The 23,502-nt window shown below is 41.5% G+C and overlaps 1 non-coding gene across 1 annotated transcript; it reads right to left on the reverse strand.

The window, feature by feature from the left end:
- Window positions 1-2,515: 2,515 nt before the first annotated feature.
- On the reverse strand, window positions 2,516-2,623 carry LOC130942857 (small nucleolar RNA R71). The gene has a single exon (XR_009071404.1). It is a non-coding gene; the product is annotated as a small nucleolar RNA R71 (small nucleolar RNA).
- Between the last annotated feature and the right edge of the window lie 20,879 nt (window positions 2,624-23,502).

Here is a 23,502-nt window from a genome sequence, read left to right on the forward strand (position 1 = left end):
GTTTGAAGCACGTCACAGTCATTCAGTCATTGAATCCTACTCAGAATACCACAGACAAGGTTTAGACCTTCCGGATTCTCTTGAATGCCGCCATCAGTTCTAGCTTATACCACGAAGATTCCGATTAAAGAATCCAAGAGATAACTACTCAATCTAAGGTAGAACGGAGGTGGTTGTCAGGCACACGTTCATAGTTGAGAATGATGATGATTGTCACGGATCATCACATTCATCCAGATTAAGAACAAGTATTATCTTAGAATGGAAGCAAGCATGATTGAATGAGAAACAGTAGTAATTGCATTAATCCATCAAGACACAGCAGAGCTCCTCACCCCAACCATGGGGTTTAGAGACTCATACTGTGGAAGGTACACAAAGAAACGTGTAAAGTGTCATGAGGTACTGATACAATGTCAAAAGATCCTATTAATAGTAAACTAGTAACCTAAGGTATTATAGAAATGAGTAAATGACAGAAAAATCCACTTCCGGGCCCACTTGGTGTGTGCTTGGGCTGAGCAATGAATCATTTTCGTGTAGAGACCTTTTCTGGAGTTAAACGCCAGCTTTCATGCCAGTTTGGGCGTTTAACTCCAAGTTTTATGCCAGTTCCAGCGTTTAACGCTGGAATTTCTGAGGCCGAATTGCTACGCCGGTTTGGGCCATCAAATCTTGGACAAAGTATGGACTATCATATATTGCTGGAAAGCCCAGGATGTCTACTTTCCAATGCCGTTGAGAGCGCGCCAATTGGGCTTCTGTAGCTCCAGAAAATCCACTTCGAGTGCAGGGAGGTCAGAATCCAACAGCATCTGCAGTCCTTTTTGGTCTCTGGATCAGATTTTTGCTCAGGACCCTCAATTTCAGTCAGAAAATACCTGAAATCACAGAAAAACACACAAACTCATAGTAAAGTCCAGAAAAGTGAATTTTAGCTAAAAACTAATAAAAATATACTAAAAACTAACTAAAAGATACTAAAAACATACTAAAAACAATGCCAAAAAGCATACAAATTATCCGCTCATCACATGCATTGTTTATTTGATCTTGGTTCTACTTTCAAGTCAATAGTACAGGGAACTGAAGATTCAGAACATGCAGCAAAGGAATTACACAGAAAAAGCTGGGCGTTCAAAACGCCCAGTGAAGAAGGACAGACTGGCATTTAAACGCCAGCCAGGGTGCCTGGTTGGGCGTTTAACGCCCAAAAAGGTAGTGCATTGGGCGTTAAACACCAGAATGTGCACCATTCTGGGCGTTTAACGCCAGGATGGCACAAGGGGGAGGATTTTGTTTTCAAATCAATTTTTTTCAAGTTTTCAAAGTTTTTCAAAATCAAATCTTTTTCAAATCATATCTTTTCAATCAAATGTTTTCAAAATCAATTTCTTTCCTTTTTCAAAGATACTTGCTAACAATTAATGATTTGATTGAACATTTCAAGTGTGTTGCCTTTTCTGTTGAGAAAGGTTTAATGTTTGAATCATATCTTTTCTTGTTAGGCAAGTCATTAATTTTTAAAATCAAATCTTTTTAAAATTGTTTTCAAATCATATCATTTCAATCATATCTTTTTTTTTAAAAAAACCATAACTTTTCAATCATATCTTTTAAATCACATCTTTTTCAAAGAAGTTTTCAATCATATCTTTTTAAACTCTAATTTCAAAATCTTTTTCAAAAATCACTTGATTTCTTTCCCACTCTTGGTTTTCGAAAATCAAATTAAAGTTTTTCAAAATGTTTTTAAAATCTTTTTAATTAATTTTCGAAAATTTCTTCCTCTCTTCTCACATCCTTCTATTTATGGACTAACATTATTCCTCAATGCACAATGCGAACTCCATCTTTCTTGATAAGTTCGAATTTTCTACCTCTGTCTTCTATTTTTCTTTTCTTCTGACACCTCAAGGAATCTCTATACTGTGACATAGAGGATTCCATATTTTCTTGTTCTCTTCTCTTTCATATGAGCAGGAACAAAGACAAAGGCATTCTTGTTGAAGCTGACCCTGAACCTGAAAGGACCTTGAAGCGAAAGCTAAGAGAAGCTAAGGCACAACTCTCTGTAGAGGAGCTAACAGAAATCTTCAAAGAAGAAGACATGGCAGCCGAAAACAACAACAATGCAAACAATACAAGGAAGGTGCTGGGTGACTTTACTGCACCTACTCCCGACTTCTATGGGAGAAGCATCTCTATCCCTGCCATTGGAGCAAACAACTTTGAGCTTAAGCCTCAATTAGTTTCTCTAATGCAACAGAATTGCAAGTTCCTTGGACTTCCATTGGAAGATCCTCATCAGTTCTTAGCTGAATTCTTGCAAATCTGTGACACTGTCAAGACTAATGGGGTTGATCCTGAGGTCTACAGACTTATGCTATTCCTTTTTGCTGTAAGAGACAGAGCTAGGACATGGTTGGACTCACAACCTAAAGAAAGCCTGGACTCATGGGAAAAGCTAGTCAATGCCTTCTTGGCAAAGTTCTTTCCACCTCAAAAATTGAGTAAGCTTAGAGTGGAAGTCCAAACCTTCAGACAGAAGGATGGAGAATCCCTCTATGAAGCTTGGGAAAGATACAAACAATTGATCATAAAATGTCCTTCTGACATGCTTTCTGAATGGAGCATCATAGGTATTTTCTATGATGGTCTCTCTGAACTATCCAAGATGTCTTTGGATAGCTCTGCTAGAGGATCTCTTCATCTGAAGAAGACGCCTGCAGAAGCTCAAGAGCTAATTGAAATGGTTGCAAATAACCAATTCATGTACACTTCTGAAAGGAATCCTGTGAACAATGGGACAAATCAGAAGAAAGGAGTTCTTGAGATTGATACTCTGAATGCCATATTGGCTCAGAATAAAATATTGACTCAACAAGTCAATTTGATTTCTCAAAGTCTGTCTGGAATGCAAAATGCACCAAGCAGTACTAAGGATGCTTCATCTGAAGAAGAAGCGTATGATCCTGAGAACCCTTCAATGGAAGAGGTGAATTACCTAGGAGAACCCTATGGAAACACCTATAATTCTTCATGGAGGAATCATCCAAATTTCTCATGGAAGGATCAACAGAGACCTCAACAAGGTTTCAATAACAATAATGGTGGAAGAAATAGGTTTAGCAATAGCAAGCCTTTTCCATCATCTTCTCAGCAACAGACAGAGAGTTCTAAGCAGAACACCTCTGACTTAGCAACCGTGGTCTCTGATCTAATCAAAACCACTCAAAGTTTCATGACTGAAACAAGGTCCTCCATTAGAAACTTGGAGGCACAAGTGGGACAGCTGAGCAAGAAAATTACTGAACTCCCTCCTAGTACTCTTCCATGCAATACAGAAGAAAATCCAAAAGGAGAGTGCAAGGCCATCAACATGGCCGAATTTGGAGAGGAAGAAGAGGAAGTGAACGCCACTGAGGAAGACCTCAATGGGCGTGCACTGACCTCCACTGAGTTCCCCAATGAGGAACCATGGGAATCTGAGGCTCAAAATGAGACCATAGAGATTCCATTGGACTTACTTCTGCCATTCATGAGCTCTGATGAGTATTCCTTGATGAGCGGATAATTTATACACTTTTTGGCATTGTTTTTAGTATGTTTTTAGTATGATTTAGTTAGTTTTTAGTATATTTTTATTAGTTTTTAATTAAAATTCACTTTTCTGGACTTTACTATGAGTTTGTGTGTTTTTCTGTGATTTCAGGTATTTTCTGACTGAAATTGAGGGTCCTGAGCAAAAACCTGATCCAGAGACCAAAAAGGACTGCTGATGCTGTTGGATTCTGACCTCCCTGCACTCGAAGTGGATTTTCTGGAGCTACAGAAGCCCAATTGGCGCGCTCTCAACGGCATTGGAAATTAGACATCCTGGGCTTTCCAGCAATATATGATAGTCCATACTTTGCCCAAGATTTGATGGCCCAAACCGGCGTAGCAATTCGGCCTCAGGAATTCCAGCGTTAAACGCCGGAACTGGCATAAAACTTGGAGTTAAACGCCCAAACTGGCATAAAAGCTGGCGTTTAACTCCAGAAAAGGTCTCTACACGAAAATACTTCATTGCTCAGCCCAAGCACACACCAAGTGGGCCCGGAAGTGGATTTTTCTGTCATTTACTCATTTCTGTAATACCTTAGGTTACTAGTTTACTATTAATAGGATCTTTTGACATTGTATCAGTACCTCATGACACTTTACACGTTTTCTTTGTGTACCTTCCACAGCATGAGTCTCTAAACCCCATGGTTGGGGGTGAGGAGCTCTGCTGTGTCTTGATGGATTAATGCAATTACTACTGTTTCTCATCAATCATGCTTGCTTCCATTCTAAGATAATACTTGTTCTTAATCCGGATGAATGTGATGATCCGTGACAATCATCATCATTCTCAACCATGAACGTGTGCCTGACAACCACCTCTGTTCTACCTTAGATTGAGTAATTATCTCTTGGATTCTTTAATCGGAATCTTCGTGGTATAAGCTAGAACTGATGGCGGCATTCAAGAGAATCCGGAAGGTCTAAACCTTGTCTGTGGTATTCTGAGTAGGATTCAATGACTGAATGACTGTGACGTGCTTCAAACTCCTAGCAGGCGGGGCGTTAGTGACAGACGCAAAAGTATCGATGGATATTATTCCAGCCTGACCGAGAACCGACAGCTGAATTCCGCTATGCTGTGACAGAGCATATGCAATCGCTTTCACTGAGAGGATGGGAGGTAGCCATTGACAACGGTGAAACCCTACATACAGCTTGCCATGGAAGGAGCCTTGCGTGCTTGAAGAAGGAGACAGTAGGAAAGCAGAGATCAGAGGATGGAGCATCTCCAAACCCAACCTATTCTCCATTACTGCAATACAAGTAACCATTTCATGTTCTTTTGCTTTTTACAATCAATCCTGATAATTTCTGATATCCTGACTAAGATTTACAAGATAACCATAGCTTGCTTCAAGCCGACAATCTCCGTGGGATCGACCCTTGCTCACGCAAGGTATTACTTGGACGACCCAGTGCACTTGCTGGTTAGTTGTGCGGGATTGCAAAAGTGTGATTGCAATTTCGTGCACCAAGTTTTTGGCGCCGTTGCCGGGGATTGTTCGAGTTTGGACAACTGACGGCTTATCTTGTTGCTTAGATTAGGACTGTTTTATTTTTGTTGGTTTAGAGTCTTTTAGTTGAGTCTAGTCTCATATTTTAAGTTTGGTGTCAATTGCATGCTTTTGTTTTTCTTTTAATTTTCGTTTTTGCATGTTCTTAGTCCCTTTTTGATTCATAAAAATTCTAAGTTTGGTGTCCTCTTTGTGTTTTCCTTTAAAATTTTCGAAAATTAGTGCTTGATTTTCTAAAAATTTTAAGTTTGGTGTCTTTTTGTGTTTTTCTCTTTCCTCTTTTCAAAAATCAAATCTTTTTCATAAACATTTTTCAATCATATCTTTTTAATTGCTATTTTCAAAATCTTTCCAATTAACTAATTGATTCAGTTCTCAATATGCTTTGATCTTATTTTCTTTTTTATTTTCGAATTTTTATTATTTTCTTTTGTTTTATTTTAATTTTTTTCGTTAATTCAAAAAAAAAAAACAAAATTTATCTCTTTGCAATCATTATCATTTCCCTTTTGTCCATTATGGACTTAAGTGGGATTAATCAGTCCAAAAGGACTCTGGGGTCATATGCTAACCCCATTACAGCTGCATATGGGAGTAGCATCTGCACACCTCCCATCAAAGCAAGCAGCTTTGAGCTAAATCCTCAACTCATTATCATAGTGCAGCAAAATTGCCAGTATTCCGGTCTTCCACAGGAAGAACCTACTGAGTTTCTGGCACAGTTCTTACAAATTGCTGACACAGTACATGATAAAAAGGTAGATCAGGATGTCTACAGACTATTACTGTTTCCATTTACTGTAAAAGATCAAGCAAAAAGGTGGTTAAATAACCAACCTACAGCAAGCATAAAGACATGGAAACAGTTGTCAGACAAATTCCTGAATCATTTTTACCCTCCAAAGAGGATGACACAGTTAAGGCTGGACATCCAAGGCTTTAAACAAGAGGATAATGAATCCCTTTATAATGCCTGGGAGAGGTATAGAGGTATGCTTAGAAAATGCCCCTCTGAAATGTTTTCAGAGTGGGTACAGTTAGACATCTTTTACTATGGGCTCACAGAAAAAGCTCAGATGTCTTTAGACCACTCAGCTGGTGGATCTATACACATGAGGAAGACAATTGAAGAAGCTCAAGAGCTTATAGACACTGTTGCTAGAAACCAATATTTGTATTCTAGCAATGAGCTCTCTTCAGAAGAGGAAGTCATGACAGTAGTCACTGATCCTAATCCTCAAGAACAGATGATTGAGCTTACTCAACAATTGCTCCTAATGACAGAACAGTTAGCAGAATTTAAAGAAATGCTCCATGATACTAAGGTTGCTAACAAGAACATAGAAATGCAGTTGAATCAAGCAAAACAACAAATATCTAAACAGATAACAGAGGAGTGTCAAGCAGTTCAACTAAGGAGTGGGAAGACACTGAATACCACTGCTCAAAAGAATAAAAAGCCAAACAGGGAACAATTGACAGAGGATAACCAAACCACTGTTCAAAATCCCTCTGAGGACAGTAAGAGCCCAGAGAGGAATGTTATTGGCGTTCAAACGCCAGAAAGGGAAGGAAAGCTGGCGTTAAACGCCCATTCCCTGCCCAGTTCTGGCGTTCAAACGCCAGAAAAGAGGGAAAAGCTGGCGTTTAACGCCCTTTCTCCACCCAATCCTGGCGTTCAAACGCCAAGGGAGAATCAGACACCTGAGAGTGCTGATAATAATCCCTCTAAAAAGGCTTCTTCAACCACTTCTGTAAGGAATAAACCTGCAGCATCTAAGGTTGAAGAATATCAAGCCAAGATGCCTTATCCTCAGAAACTCCGCAAAGCGGAACAGGATAAGCAATTTGCCCGTTTTGCAGACTATCTAAGGACTCTTGAAATAAAGATTCCGTTTGCAGAGGCACTTGAGCAAATACCCTCTTATGCTAAGTTCATGAAAGAGATCTTAAGTCATAAGAAGGATTGGAGAGAAACTGAAAAAGTGTTTCTCACTGAAGAATGCAGTGCAGTCATTCTAAAAAGTTTACCAGAAAAGCTTCAAGATCCTGGAAGCTTTCTGATACCATGCACATTAGAAGGCACTTGCACCAAGACAGCTCTATGTGATCTTGGAGCAAGCATCAATTTAATACCTGCATCCACTATCAGAAAGCTTGGGTTGACTGGAGAAGTCAAACCAACCAGGATATGCCTCCAACTTGCTGATGGCTCCATTAAACATCCATCAGGCATAATAGAGGACATAATTGTCAAGGTTGGGCCATTTGCCTTTCCAACTGACTTTGTGGTGCTGGAAATGGAGGAGCACAAGAGTGCAACTCTCATTCTAGGAAGACCATTCCTAGCAACTGGACGAACTCTCATTGATGTACAAAAAGGGGAAGTAACCTTGAGAGTCAATGAGGATGAGTTCAAGTTAAATGCTGTAAAAGCTATGCAGCATCCAGACACACCACATGACTGCATGGGCGCTGACATCATTGACTCTCTGGTAGAAGAGATTAATATGGCTGAAAGCCTAGAATCAGAGCTTGAGGACATCTTCAAAGATGCTCAACCTGATAAAGAAGAACCAGAGGAGGCAAAGGAATTTTCGAAAATTCCTCAGGAGGAGGATAAGCCTCCTAAGCCTGAACTCAAACCACTACCACCATCCCTGAAATATGCATTTCTGGGAGAGGGTGACACTTTTCCAGTGATTATAAGCTCTGCTTTAAATTCACAGGAAGAGGAAGCACTGATTAAAGTGCTAAGGACACATAAGACAGCTCTTGGGTGGTCCATAAGTGATCTCAAGGGCATAAGCCCAGCTAGATGCATGCACAAGATCCTATTGGAGGATAATGCCAAACCAGTGGTCCAACCACAGAGGAGGCTAAATCCTACCATGAAGGAGGTGGTGCAGAAAGAGGTCACTAAATTACTAGAGGCTGGGATTATTTATCCTATTTCTGATAGCCCCTGGGTAAGCCCTGTCCAAGTTGTTCCCAAAAAGGGAGGCATGACAGTGGTTCATAATGAAAAAAATGAACTGGTTCCTACAAGAACAGTCACAGGGTGGCGTATGTGTATTGACTACAGAAGACTCAATACAGCCACCAGAAAGGATCATTTTCCTTTACCATTCATAGACCAAATGCTAGAAAGACTAGCTGGTCATGACTATTACTGCTTTTTGGATGGCTATTCAGGTTACAACCAAATTGCAGTAGATCCTCAGGACCAAGAGAAAACAGCATTCACTTGCCCTTCTGGCGTGTTTGCCTACAGAAGGATGCCTTTTGGTCTGTGCAATGCACCTGCAACCTTTCAGAGGTGCATGCTCTCTATCTTCTCAGATATGGTAGAGAAATTTCTGGAAGTCTTCATGGATGACTTTTCAGTATATGGAGACTCATTTAGCTCCTGTCTTAATCACCTAGCACTTGTCTTGAAAAGGTGCCAAGAGACTAACCTGGTTTTAAACTGGGAGAAATGTCACTTTATGGTGACTGAAGGAATTGTCCTTGGGCACAAAATTTCAAGCAGGGGGATAGAGGTGGATAAGGTGGATAAGGCAAAGGTAGAGGTAATTGAGAAATTACCACCACCTGCCAATGTTAAGGCAATCAGAAGCTTTCTGGGGCATGCAGGATTCTACAGAAGGTTCATAAAGGATTTTTTGAAAATTGCAAAACCTTTAAGTAACCTGCTAGCTGCTGATACACCATTTGTGTTTGACACACAGTGTCTGCAGGCATTTGAGACCCTGAAAGCTAAGTTGGTCACAGCACCAGTTATCTCTGCACCAGATTAGACATTGCCATTTGAACTAATGTGTGATGCCAGTGACCATGCCATTGGTGCAGTGTTGGGACAGAGGCATAACAAGCTTCTGCACGTCATTTACTATGCCAGCCGTGTTCTGAATGACGCACAGAAGAACTACACAACCACAGAAAAAGAGTTACTTGCAGTGGTCTATGCCATTGACAAGTTTAGATCCTATCTAGTGGGATCCAAAGTGGTTGTGTACACTGACCATGCTGCTCTTAAATACTTACTCACAAAGCAGGATTCAAAACCCAAGCTTATAAGATGGGTGTTGCTTCTGCAAGAGTTTGATATAGAAATAAGAGACAGAAAAGGGACAGAGAACCAAGTGGCTGATCATCTGTCCCGAATAGAACCAGTAGTAGGGGCGTCCCTCCCTTCTACTGAGATTTCTGAGACTTTCCCAGATGAGCAACTCTTTGCCATTCAGGAAGCTCCATGGTTTGCAGATATTGCAAATTTTAAAGCTGTAAGGTTCATTCCCAAAGAGTACAGCTACGTGCAGAGAAAGAAACTAATTTCAGATGCCAAGTACTACCTCTGGGATGAACCATATCTCTTTAAGAGATGTGCTGACGGAGTGATCCGCAGATGTGTACCCAGAGAAGAAGCACAAAGGATCCTATGGCACTGCCATGGATCACAGTATGGAGGGCATTTTGGAAGTGAGCGAACAGCCACTAAAGTCCTCCAATGTGGCTTCTACTAGCCTACTCTCTATAAAGATTCCCGAGAGTTTGTGCGTAACTGACAGTTGCCAAAGAGCTGGTAACCTGCCTCACGGATATGCCATGCCTCAACAAGGGATATTAGAGATTGAATTGTTTGATGTATGGGGAATTGACTTCATGGGGCCATTCCCACCATCATACTCAAACACTTACATTCTGGTGGCAGTGGACTACGTATCTAAGTGGGTAGAAGCAATTGCTACACCCACTAATGATACCAAGACTGTACTGAAATTCCTCCAGAAAAACATCTTCAGCAGGTTTGGTGTTCCCAGAGTACTAATCAGTGATGGGGGCACTCATTTCTGCAATAAACAGCTATACTCTGCTATGGTTAGATATGGAATCAGCCATAAAGTGGCGACTCCGTATCATCCACAGACAAATGGGCAAGCTGAAGTCTCTAACAGAGAGCTAAAAAGAATCCTAGAACGGACTGTGATAGCCCGGAGAAAGGATTGGGCAAAGAGCTTGGATGATGCTCTGTGGGCATACAGAACAGCATTCAAGACTCCTATAGGAACCTCTCCATACCAACTGGTGTATGGGAAGGCCTGTCATTTACCTGTGGAACTGGAACATAAAGCCTACTGGGCAACCAGATTCCTAAACATGGATGCACAGTTAGCTGGTGAAAAAAGATTGCTCCAGTTAAATGAGCTAGAGGAGTTCAGACTCAATGCCTTTGAAAATGCAAAAATTTATAAGGAAAAGGCAAAGAAATGGCATGACAAGAAGTTGTCAACCAGAGTCTTTGAGCCAGGACAAAAGGTTCTGCTCTTTAACTCTAGGCTTAAACTGTTTCCAGGAAAACTCAAATCCCGGTGGAGGGGTCCGTATGTGATTACAGGAGTCTCACCATATGGGTATGTTGAGCTTCAGGATATTGATTCTGACAAAAAGTTCATTGTTAATGGACAGAGAATCAAGCATTATCTTGAAGGAAATTTTGAGCAGGAATGCTCAAAACTGAGACTTGAGTGATTTTCAGTGAAGGTCCAGCTAAAGACAGTAAAGAAGCGCTTGCTGGGAGGCAACCCAGTCATTAAGAGGTTGTATGAATTGTTCTTACAGAGGCAAGTATCAAAAATGAAGGAATTCACAGTGTTACAGAAGGATTCAGCTCAAAAAGCAGAGAAAATGAGCTTACAGGCGAAAAAACGCCAGTAAGGGGCATTTTGGGCGTTAAACGCCAGAATGGGCACCATTCTGGGCGTTTAACGCCAGTAATGGTACCATTTTGGGCGTTAAACGCCAGAATGGGCACCATTCTGGGCGTTTAACGCCAGGTGTGCAGCATCCTGGGTGTTTTGGAAAAACGCCCAGTGATAAAGGATTTCTGGCGTTTAACGCCAGCCAGGGCACCTGGCTGGGCGTTAAACGCCCAAAAGGGGCACCAAGTGGGCGTTAAACGCCAGAATGGGTGCCATTCTGGGCGTTTAACGCCAGAAAGGTGGGGGGACCACAATTTTGTTTTCAAATCAGATTTTTTCAAACTTTCCTTTTCTCACCCATATTTTTCTACAAAAATACATTTCAATCTCCCATCATTCACTTTCAAAATTTCAAATATTCAAAATCACTCTTCAAATCTCTCAAATCAATTCCAAATTTTGTTTAAAAAAATTCACCCTTTTCTCAATTTCTTTCCATATCTTCTCAAATCTCCTATCAATTTTTCGAAAAACTCCCCTCCCCACCTTATAAATTCACGTTTGGTTCCCTCATTCCATCACACCATTCGAATTTCCTCTTCCTCCCCCTCTCTTCTCTCTTCTCTTTTGCTTGAGGACAAGCAAACCTCTAAGTTTGGTGTGCTTTTCCGTGATCACTAAGCCAAGATTTATCAAGATCATGGCTCCTAAGGGAAAACAAACCAATTTAAGAGGCAAGAAAGAGAATAATCCAAATAATCTTTGGAATCAAGAGAAGTTCTTAACTAAAGAACATGAAGACCATTATCACAAAATAATGGGTCTGAGGTCAGTGATCCCGGAAGTTAAATTTGATCTGAAAGAAGATGAATATCCGGGGATCCAAGAGCAAATTCGAAACAGAGGATGGGAAGTTCTAACCAATCCTGAGACAAAGGTTGGAAGGAACATGGTTCAGGAATTCTACTCAAATCTGTGGCTGACAGATAAGCAGAGAATGACTGGAACCGCTTACCATACCTACAGAACCATGGTCAGAGGGAAAGTTATGTACTTTCATCTGGACAAAATAAGAGAAATCTTCAAGTTGCCCCAACTACAAGATGATCCTGACTCCTTCAATAGGAGGATGGTGAGAGTAGATAAGGGGTTGGATCAAGTTCTAGAGGACATATGCCTCCCTGGAACTAAGTGGATAACCAATTCTAAGGGTGTCCCAAACCAACTCAAGAGGGGAGACCTCAAACCAATTGCAAGAGGTTGGCTAGACTTTATTGGGCGTTCCATATTGCCCACTAGCAACCGTTCTAAGGTCACCATCAAGAGGGCAGTGATGATTCATTGCATTATGCTTGGAAAAGAAGTGGAGGTTCATCATGTGATTGTCTGTGAGATCTACACAATAGCAAATAGGAATTCTACTGTAACCAAATTGGCTTACCCAAGCTTGATCTCCTTGCTCTGTAAAGAGGCTGGAGTGAAGATGGAAGCAGATGAATTCATACCCATTGAACATCCAATCACCAAGAAGTCAATGGAAGGAGCAAGAGGAGCAGAGGCGTGAAATCCAAGAGATGAAACGCCAAAAGCTCTCCTCTCAAGCTGAGAGAGCATCCACTTCTCAAAATCAAGGTTGTTGAGTCCTAACTCTGTGAAAACCTCTATCATTAGGAGCCTATTTTTTTTTTCGTTTTTGTTTTGTTTTTCTATTTTTAGTTTCATCTTATATTTATTTTCTGAGTCTTTGTCTTAATTCATAATTAATAAAATTTAAAGTTTATGCCTTAAAGCTATGAATGTCCTATGAATCCATCACCTCTCTTAAGTGAAAAATGCTTTAATCACAAAAGAACAAGAAGTACAGGATTTCGAAATTTATCTCTGAAACTAGTTGAATTAGTTTGATGTGGTGACAATACTTTTTGTTTTCTGAATGAATGCTTGAACAGTGCATATGTCTTTTGAATTTGTTGTTTTAAGAATGTTAAAATTGTTGGCTCTTGAAAGAATGATGGAAAAGGAGAACTGTTATTGAGGATCTGAAAAATCATCAAAGTGATTCTTGAAGCAAGAAAAAGCAGTGAATACAAAAAAATATATATATATTTTCGAAAAAAAAAAGAGAAGAAAAAGAAAAAGAAAGAAATAAAGTTGTGAACCAAAGCAAAAAGAGTGTGCTTAAGAACCCTGGACACCTCTAATTGGGGACTTTAGCAAAGCTGAGTCACAATCTAAAAAGGTTCACCCAATTATGTGTCTGTGGCATGTATGTATCCGGTGGTAATACTGGAAGACAGAGTGCTTTGGGCCACAGCCAAGACTCATACACTAGCTATGTTCAAGAATCATTATACTTAACTAAGAGAATCAATAACACTATCTGAGTTCTGAGTTCTCATAGATGCCAATCATTCTGAACTTCAAAGGATAGAGTGAGATGCCAAAACTGTTTGGAGGCAAAAAGTTACTAGTCCTGCTCATCTAATTTAAAACTATGTTTCTTTGATATTTTGGAGTCTATAGTATATTCTCTTCTTTTTATCCTATTTTGATTTTCAGTTGCTTGGGGACAAGCAACAATTTAAGTTTGGTGTTGTGATGAGCGGATAATTTATACACTTTTTGGCATTGTTTTTAGTATGTTTTTAGTATGATTTAGTTAGTTTTTAGTATATTTTTATTAGTTTTTAATTAAAATTCACTTTTCTGGACTTTACTATGAGTTTGTGTGTTTTTCTGTGATTTCAGGTATTTTCTGACTGAAATTGAGGGTCCTGAGCAAAAACCTGATCCAGAGACCAAAAAGGACTGCTGATGCTGTTGGATTCTGACCTCCCTGCACTCGAAGTAGATTTTCTGGAGCTACAGAAGCCCAATTGGCGCGCTCTCAACGGCATTGGAAAGTAGACATCCTGGGCTTTCCAGCAATATATGATAGTCCATATTTTGCCCAAGATTTGATGGCCCAAACCGGCGTAGCAATTCGGCCTCAGGAATTCCAGCGTTAAACGCCGGAACTAGCATAAAACTTGGAGTTAAACGCCCAAACTGGCATAAAAGCTGGCGTTTAACTCCAGAAAAGGTCTCTACACGAAAATACTTCATTGCTCAGCCCAAGCACACACCAAGTGGGCCCGGAAGTGGATTTTTCTGTCATTTACTCATTTCTGTAATACCTTAGGTTACTAGTTTACTATTAATAGGATCTTTTGACATTGTATCAGTACCTCATGACACTTTACACGTTTTCTTTGTGTACCTTCCACAGCATGAGTCTCTAAACCCCATGGTTGGGGGTGAGGAGCTCTGCTGTGTCTTGATGGATTAATGCAATTACTACTGTTTCTCATTCAATCATGCTTGCTTCCATTCTAAGATAATACTTGTTCTTAATCCGGATGAATGTGATGATCCGTGACAATCATCATCATTCTCAACCATGAACGTGTGCCTGACAACCACCTCCGTTCTACCTTAGATTGAGTAGTTATCTCTTGGATTCTTTAATCGGAATCTTCGTGGTATAAGCTAGAACTGATGGCAGCATTCAAGAGAATCCGGAAGGTCTAAACCTTGTCTGTGGTATTCTGAGTAGGATTCAATGACTGAATGACTGTGACGTGCTTCAAACTCCTAGCAGGCGGGGCGTTAGTGACAGACGCAAAAGTATCGATGGATATTATTCCGGCCTGACCGAGAACCGACAGCTGAATTCCGCTATGCTGTGACAGAGCATATGCAATCGCTTTCACTGAGAGGATGGGAGGTAGCCATTGACAACGGTGAAACCCTACATACAGCTTGCCATGGAAGGAGCCTTGCGTGCTTGAAGAAGGAGACAGTAGGAAAGCAGAGATTCAGAGGATGGAGCATCTCCAAACCCCAACCTATTCTCCATTACTGCAATACAAGTAACCATTTCATGTTCTTTTGCTTTTTACAATCAATCCTGATAATTTCTGATATCCTGACTAAGATTTACAAGATAACCATAGCTTGCTTCAAGCCGACAATCTCCGTGGGATCGACCCTTGCTCACGCAAGGTATTACTTGGACGACCCAGTACACTTGCTGGTTAGTTGTGCGGGATTGCAAAAGTGTGATTGCAATTTCGTGCACCATTCCTCCTCTGAAGAGGATGAGGATGTCACTGAAGAGCAAGTTGCTAAATACCTTGGAGCAATCATGAAGCTAAATGACAAGTTATTTGGAAATGAGACTTGGGAGGATGAACCCCCTTTGCTCACCAAAGAATTGGATGACTTGTCTAGGCAGAAATTACCTCAAAAGAGGCAGGACCCTGGGAAGTTCTCCATACCTTGTACCATAGGCACCATGACCTTCAACAAGGCTCTGTGTGACTTAGGGTCAAGTGTAAACCTCATGCCTCTCTCTGTAATGGAGGAACTAGGGATCTTTGAGGTGCAAGCTGCAAGAATCTCACTGGAGATGGCAGACAACTCAAGAAAACAAGCTCATGGACTTGTAGAGGATGTTTTGGTGAAGATTGAAGACCATTACATCCCTGCTGATTTCATAGTCCTAGAGACTGGGAAGTGCATGGATGAATCCATCATCCTTGGCAGACCCTTCCTAGCCACAGCAAAGGCTGTGATTGATGTTGATAGAGGTGAACTGATCATTCAAGTGAATGAAGAATCCTTTGTGTTTAAGGCTCAAGGATATCCCTCTGTCACCATGGAGAGGAAGCATGAAGAGCTTCTCTCAAATCAGAGTCAAGCAGAGTCCCCACAGTCAAACTCTAAGTTTGGTGTTGGGAGGCCACAACCAAACTCTAAGTTTGGTGTTGAACCCCCACATTCAAACTCTAAGTTTGGTGTTGGGAGGTTCCAACATTGCTCTGAGAAAATGTGAGGCTCCATGAGAGCCATCTGTCAAGCTAATGACACTAAAGAAGCGCTTGTTGGGAGGCAACCCAATGTTATATTTTATATATTTTTCTTTGTTATTCTATTTTATTTTGTAGGTTTATGATCATGAGAAGTCACAAAATCAATTGAAGAAGCAAAAACAGAATGAAAAACAGGAAGAAAAACAGCACACCCTGGAGGAAGAACCTACTGGCGTTTAAACGCCAGTAAGGTTAGCAGATGGGCGTTTAACCTACTGGCTTACTATGGTTCGGGGAAAATACTTGGATTTTAGTTCGGAAAATGTAAGGTTGGCATTCAACTTGCCTATGATGCAAGGAGATGAACATCCTTACACTAGAAGGGTCAACTTTGATCAAAGGTTGGACCAAGTCCTCACTGACATTTTTGAAGAGGGCGCCCAATGAAAGAGAGATTCAAGAGGAAAGCCAGTTCAATTGAGAAGGCATGACCTCAAGCCCGTGGCTAGAGGATGGTTGGAGTTTATCCAACGCTCAATCATTCCCACTAGCAACCGGTCCGAAGTTACTCTAGACCGAGCCATCATGATCCATAGCATCATGGTTGGAGAAGAAGTGGAAGTTCATGAGGTTATAGCCCAAGAACTCTATAAGGTGGCGGACAAGTCCTCTACCTTGGCAAGGTTAGCCTTTTCTCATCTCATTTGTCACCTCTGTTATTCAGTTGGAGTTGACATAGAGGGAGACACCCCCATTGATGAGGATAAGCCCATCACTAAGAAAAGGATGGAGCAAACAAGAGACCCCTCTCATCATGAGATCCCTGAGATGCCTCAAGGGATGCACTTTCCTCCACAAAACTATTGGGAGCAACTAAACACCTCCCTAGGAGAATTGAGTTCCAACATGGGACAACTAAGGGTGGAGCACCAAGAACATTCCATTCTCCTCCATGAAATTAGAAAAGATCAAAGAATCATGAGAGAGGAGCAACAAAGACAAGGAAGAGACATTGAGGAGCTCAAGCACTCCATAAGATCTTCAAGAGAAAGAACAAGCCGCCATCACTAAGGTGGACCCGTTCTTTAATCTCCTTGTTCTTTATTTTCTTGTTTTTCGAATTTTCATGCTTATGTTTATCTATGTTTGTGTCTTGTGATCATTAGTGTCTTAGTGTCTATGCCTTAAAGTTATGAATTTCCTATGAATCCATCACCTTTCTTAAATAAACAATGTTCTTAATTGAAAAAAAAAAGAAAGAATTGCATGAATTTTGAATTTTATAACTGTTTAATTATTTTGATGTGGTGGCAATATTTTTGTTTTCTGAATGTATGCTTAAACAGTGCATATGTCTTTTGAATTTGTGGTTCATGAATATTGGCTCTTGAAAGAATGATGAAAAAGGAGACATGTTACTGAGGATCTGAAAAATCACCAAAATGATTCTTGAAGCAAGAAAAAGCAGTGAATACAAAAAAAAACGAAAAAAAAGAAAGAAAAGAGACGAAAAAAAAAAAGAGAAATAAAGTTGTGATCCAAGGCAAAAAGAGTGTGCTTAAGAACCCTGGACACCTCTAATTGGGGACTCTAGCAAAGCTGAGTCACAATCTGAAAAGGTTCACCCAATTATGTGTCTGTGGCATGTATGTATCCGGTGGTAATACTGGAAGACAGAATGCTTTGGGCCACGGCCAAGACTCAATAAGTAGCTGTGTTCAAGAATCATCATACTTAACTAGGAGAATCAATAACACTATCTGGATTCTGAGTTCCTAAAGAAGCCAATCATTCCGAATTTCAAAGGATAAAGTGAGATGGCAAAACTGTTCAGAGGCAAAAAGCTAAAAGCCCCGCTCATCTAATTAATACTGATCTTCATAGATGTTTTTGGAGTTCATTGCATATTCTCTTCTTTTTATCTTATTTGATTTTCAGTTGCTTGGGGACAAGCAACAATTTAAGTTTGGTGTTGTGATGAGCGGATAATTTGTACGCTTTTTGGTATTGTTTTTAGTATGTTTTTAGTATATTTGGTTTAGTTTTTAGTATATTTTTATTAGTTTTTAGTTAAAATTCACTTTTCTGGACTTTACTATGAGTTTGCGTGTTTTTCTGTGATTTCAGGTATTTTCTGGCTGAAATTGAGGGACCTGAGCAAAAATCTGATTCAGAGACTGAAAAGGACTGCAGATGCTGTTGGATTCTGACCTCCCTGCACTCAAAGTGGATTTTCTGGAGATACAGAAGCCCAATTGGCGCGCTCTCAACGGCGTTGGAAAGTAGACATCCTGGGCTTTCCAGCAATATATGATAGTCCATACTTTGCCCAAGATTTGATGGCCCAAACCGGCATTCAAAGTCACCTTTAGATTTCCCAGCGTTAAACGCCGGAACTGGCACCAAAATGGGAGTTAAACACCCAAACTGGCATAAAAGCTGGCGTTTAACTCCAAGAAGAGTCTCTACACGAAAATGCTTCATTGCTCAGCCCAAGCACACACCAAGTGGGCCCGGAAGTGGATTTTTATGTCATTTACTCATCTCTGTACACCCTAGGCTACTAGTTCTCTATATATAGGACCTTTTTCTATTGTATTTTCATCTTCTGATCTTTGGAATCTCTTGTTCTTTAGATCTTTTGATCACTTTGGGAGGCTGGCCTCACGGCCATGCCTAGACCTTGTTCTTATGTATTTTCAATGGTAGAGTTTCTACACACCATAGATTAAGGTGTGGAGCTCTGCTGTACCTCGAGTATTAATGCAATTACTATTGTTCTTCTATTCAATTCCGCTTGTTCTTTGTCCAAGATATCACTTGTTCTTCAACTTGATGAATGTGATGATCCGTGACACTCATCATCATTCTCACCTATGAACGTGTGACTGACAACCACCTCCGTTCTACCTTAGATTGGGTGAATATCTCTTGGATTCCTGATACACGATGCATGGTTGATCGCCTGACAACCGAGTGCTCGCCTGACAAACGAGCCAGCCATTCCGTGAGATCAGAGTCTTCGTGGTATAGGCAAGAACTGATGGCGGCATTCAAGAGAATCCGGAAGGTCTAACCTTGTCTGTGGTATTCTGAGTAGGATTCAATGATTGAATGACTGTGACGTGCTTCAAACTCCTGAAGGCGGGGCGTTAGTGACAGACGCAAAAGAATCACTGGATTCTATTCCGGCCTGATCGAGAACCGACAGATGGATAGCCGTGCCGTGACAGGGTGCGTTGAACATTTCCACTGAGAGGATGGGAGGTAGCCACTGACAACGGTGAAACCCTTGCATAAGCTTGCCATGGAAAGGAGTAAGAAGGATTGGATGAAGACAGTAGGAAAGCAGAGAGACGGAAGGGACCAAGCATCTTCATACGCTTATCTGAAATTCCTACCAATGAATTACATAAGTACCTCTATCTTTATCTTTATGTTTTATTCGTATATCACTATACCCATTTGAGTCTGCCTGACTAAGATTTACAAGGTGACCATAGCTTGCTTCATACCAACAATCTCCGTGGGATCGACCCTTACTCGCGTAAGGTTTATTACTTGGACGACCCAGTGCACTTGCTGGTTAGTTGTGCGAAGTTGTGTTTATGCCATGGTATTGAACACCAAGTTTTTGGATTCATTACCGGGGATTATTTGAGTTGTGAAAAGTATTGATCACAATTTCGTGCACCACCGATGCTCGCATGATAACTATTATTGTATGCAAACTCCACCAATGGCATATACCGATCCCAACTCGCCGGTTGGTCCAAAACACAAGCTCTCAACATATCCTCTAGTGTTTGGATCGTCCTCTCAGATTGACCATCTGTTTGAGGATGGTAAGCCGTGCTCAAGCTTAATCGGGTTCCAAAAGCCTTCTGAAATGCACCCCAAAACCTTGAAGTGAAACGAGGATCTCTATCAGAGATTATAGTAGCAGGTACACCATGAAGTCTCACAATCTCCTTTATGTATAACCGTGCTAGCTCCTCAAGGGTGTAAGTCATACGAATGGGCAAAAAGTGAGCTGACTTCGTCAGTCGGTCCACAATCACCCAAACAGCATCAAAACCAGCCCTAGTCCTTGGCAATCCTGACACAAAGTCCATTGCAATACTTTCCCACTTCCATTATGGAATCTCTAAAGGTTGCAACATACCGGCAGGCTTTTGATGTTCAATCTTTACCTTTTGACAAGTTAAGCACTTTGAAACATATTCCGCCACATCGTTCTTCATACCCGGCCACCAAAACATCGCCTTCAAATCATGGTACATCTTAGTACTTCCCGGGTGAATGGAGAATCCGCTTTTGTGTGCCTCCTTTAAGATATCTTGCCTCAAAGTGCCAACATCCGACACAATGATCCTACCCTTGAATCTCCATAACCCATCTTTTTCTTCCGACACTCTCCACTGTTTTCCTTGCTCAATGGCCGGTAACACTTTCCATAACGCTTCATCATTTTGATGAGCCTTTAGGAGTTCGGACTTAAAGTCACTTGAGATTTCTAATCGGCTCAAACATAAAGTTCCGGATACTTCTCGAGCACCAATTTTAAGACTCTCGAATCCCTTGAGCAACTTCTCCTCTTGAAGCATCATCCAAGCCGCATATAATGACTTCCGACTCAACGCATCCGCCACTACGTTTGCCTTTCCCGGATGGTAATGCAACTCGAAGTCGTAGTCCTTCAACAATTCCATCCACCTTCTCTGCCTCATATTAAGCTCTTTCTGATCAAAGAGGTACTTCAAGCTCTTATGATCAGAGAAAACTTGGAACTTAACCCCATAGAGATAATGCCTCCACACCTTCAAGGCAAACATAATCGCAGCGAGTTCCAAATCGTGCGTAGGGTAACTAACTTCATGAGGTCTCAACTGTCGTGAGGCATACGCCACCACATTACGATGCTGCATCAGCACGCACCCTAAACCCTTTAATGAGGCATCACAATACACCTCAAAAGGCTCGTTCGGCTCGGGTAACACTAACACAGGTGCAGTGGTCAACTTTTTCTTCAATGTTTGAAAGCTCTCCTCGCACTCAGGAGTCCAAACAAACGGAGTGTCTTTGCGGGTTAACTTTGTCATTGGCAAAGCTATCTGTGAAAAGCCCTTGATAAACCTTCGATAATAGCCAGCTAAACCCAGAAAACTCTTTATCTCTATTACGGTGGTTGGTTGTTTCCAATCCATCACAGCCTCCACCTTAGTTGGATCTACGGCTATTCCCTTCTTACTCACCACATGCCCCAAAAACTTCACCTCACTCTTCCAAAATTCACACTTAGACAGTTTTGCATAAAGTTTCTTCTCCTTTAAAATCTGCAACACGGTCCTCAAGTGTTCCGCATGCTCTTCTTCAGTCTTGGAATAAATTAGTATGTCATCAATGAAGACAACAACGAATTTATCCAGAAACGAACGGAAAACTCTATTCATGTAATCCATGAATACCGCAGGAGCGTTCGTCAACCCAAAGGACATCACAGTGTACTCGTAATGACCATAACGAGTTCTGAAAGCGGACTTAGGGATATCCTCACCCCTCACCCTTATCTGGTGATAACCGGATCGCAAATCAATCTTGGAGAAAACTTCAGCTCCTTGTAACTGATCCATGAGATCATCAATTCTTGGCAGTGGGTACTTATTCTTTATTGTAACCTTGTTCAACTGCCTGTAATCCACACAGAGCCGCATACTCCCATCTTTCTTCTTTACTAGTAGCACTGGAGCACCCCACGGAGAGACACTTGGCCGTATAAAATTCTTTCCCAACAAATCCTCTAACTGAGACTTTAGCTCGTTCATCTCTAACGGTGACATCCTATAAGGAGCACTTGAGATTGGTCCCGCCCCGGGCACCAATTCAATAGCAAACTCAACCTCTCGGTTAGGTGGAAACTCATCAATATCATCGGGAAACACTTCCAGAAACTCACACACAACCGGGATCTGCTCCAACCTTTGATCATCACCTGAAACGCCCGCGGTTAACAACATGATACCCTGACATTCGATTCCAGAACAGTTCACCATCATCGAATTCAAGTAATAATTATTCACCACGACCGGCCCTTCTGTATCTTCCGGCATAAAGTACACCGACTTTGTAGAACAATCAAGCAGGACATGGTTCTTAGATAACCAATCCAATCCCAAGATAAGATCAAGACCGATTATCGGCAAGTAGACTAAATTATGAACAAAATCACGCTGCTTGAACCTAAAGGAAACTTCCGGGCATCCTAGCCTAGTTACCGTGGCTTCATGGGTAGCATTGTACACTCTTAGATCATAACCTAAGGTTACAATCTTCAATCCTAACTCATGGGCTTTCTCAAATGCAATGAATGAATGCGATGCTCCCGAATCAAATAAAGCATTTAAAGTTTGACCAGCCATTTCACAGTTACCTCTAATAAGTGTCTCGGATCCCTCAGCTCCTACAGCTGAAGTGGTGAACACCCGACCAGTCTGTTGTGCTTTCCCAGCACCTTGTTTTTGCCTCTCAGGACAACTTGCGGCTTTATGCCCCGCCTTTCCACAATTGTAGCACAAACCCCATCCGGCCTTGCATGGTACTCCCGGATGGTGACTTCCACACCTAGCACAAGCTTGTTCATTCTGAGGTTGCTTCCCAAACTTCTTCCCTTGGAAATTGTTGTTGTTGTTGGGCCTCCTGAAAGAGCTTCCCCTCTTGAAAGACGGACCTCTAGGTGCAAAGCTCTTCCCTCGGTTCTGTGGGAATGAACCTTTGTGACTCCCTTTCTCAGCGGCTGCCCTTTTTACACACTCCTCAGCAACCCTACACTTGTTTACCAACTCGGAGAAAGTCCTAATCTCCATTGGCCCTACTGAACTGAGGATATCACTCCGGAGTCCTCCTTCATACTTAACACACTTCCATTCCTCATATTCCACCGGAGTCCCTTGGCACATACGAGAGAACCTGAACAGCTCCTCAAACTTGTCAGTATACTCTGATATGGACATAGTACCCTGCTTCAGCTGTAACAATTCAAGTTCCTTAGCCGTCCTAGCAGAAGTCGGAAAGTACTTCTTATAGAACTCTTCTTGAAAGACATTCCAAGTGATATAGTCATCACCCTGCTGCAGAAGACGTCGGATGCCTTGCCACCAATGCGACGCTTCACCTGTGAGCATATAGGTAGCAAACTCGACACGCTGCCCTTCAGGTACCACTTGTGCTTGCAGTGCTCGCTCTATAGCCTGAAACCATGTATCAGCCTCAGTCGGGCTAGTAGTTTCCTTGAACTTAGGCGGATTAACCTTCAAAAAGTTTTTGCCAGTGTCATTGGGCCCTGAACTCCACCTCCATCATTACCATGGTTGTTCATCTGTTGACCAAGAGCCTCAGCAGTGGCTTGCATAGCAGCAGCCATGTTCTCCAATGCAGCCATAAAGTTCACCGGGTCATTAGGGTTATTCTCCGGTGCACGAGCATTCGTACGACCTCTCACACTACTTCTACCGCGTCCACGAGGCGCCATCTGGTTCCTATACATACCAAACAATCGATATTAAGTTGATCAGTCTCAATATCGGAAGTCTAGTACTTCAAAGTCCCAAATGCATGCTCATGAACTTTTATGCCAATTATATCAAGCAGATATACTAATAGCACATAACACACACACAGAGAATGCACAGAAGCATAGTCAGTCCATCCCTCAGGCTCTACAGGAACGAACTGCTCTGATACCATAATGTAACACCCTACCATACAGAGTCTTATGCTTAAGTCATAATTCAGAGATGGCAAGGTATTACGACCTCTAAAATA

The sequence above is a fragment of the Arachis stenosperma genome, chromosome 7, assembly GCF_014773155.1.
Source record: "Arachis stenosperma cultivar V10309 chromosome 7, arast.V10309.gnm1.PFL2, whole genome shotgun sequence".
NCBI classification, from domain to species: domain Eukaryota; kingdom Viridiplantae; phylum Streptophyta; class Magnoliopsida; order Fabales; family Fabaceae; genus Arachis; species Arachis stenosperma.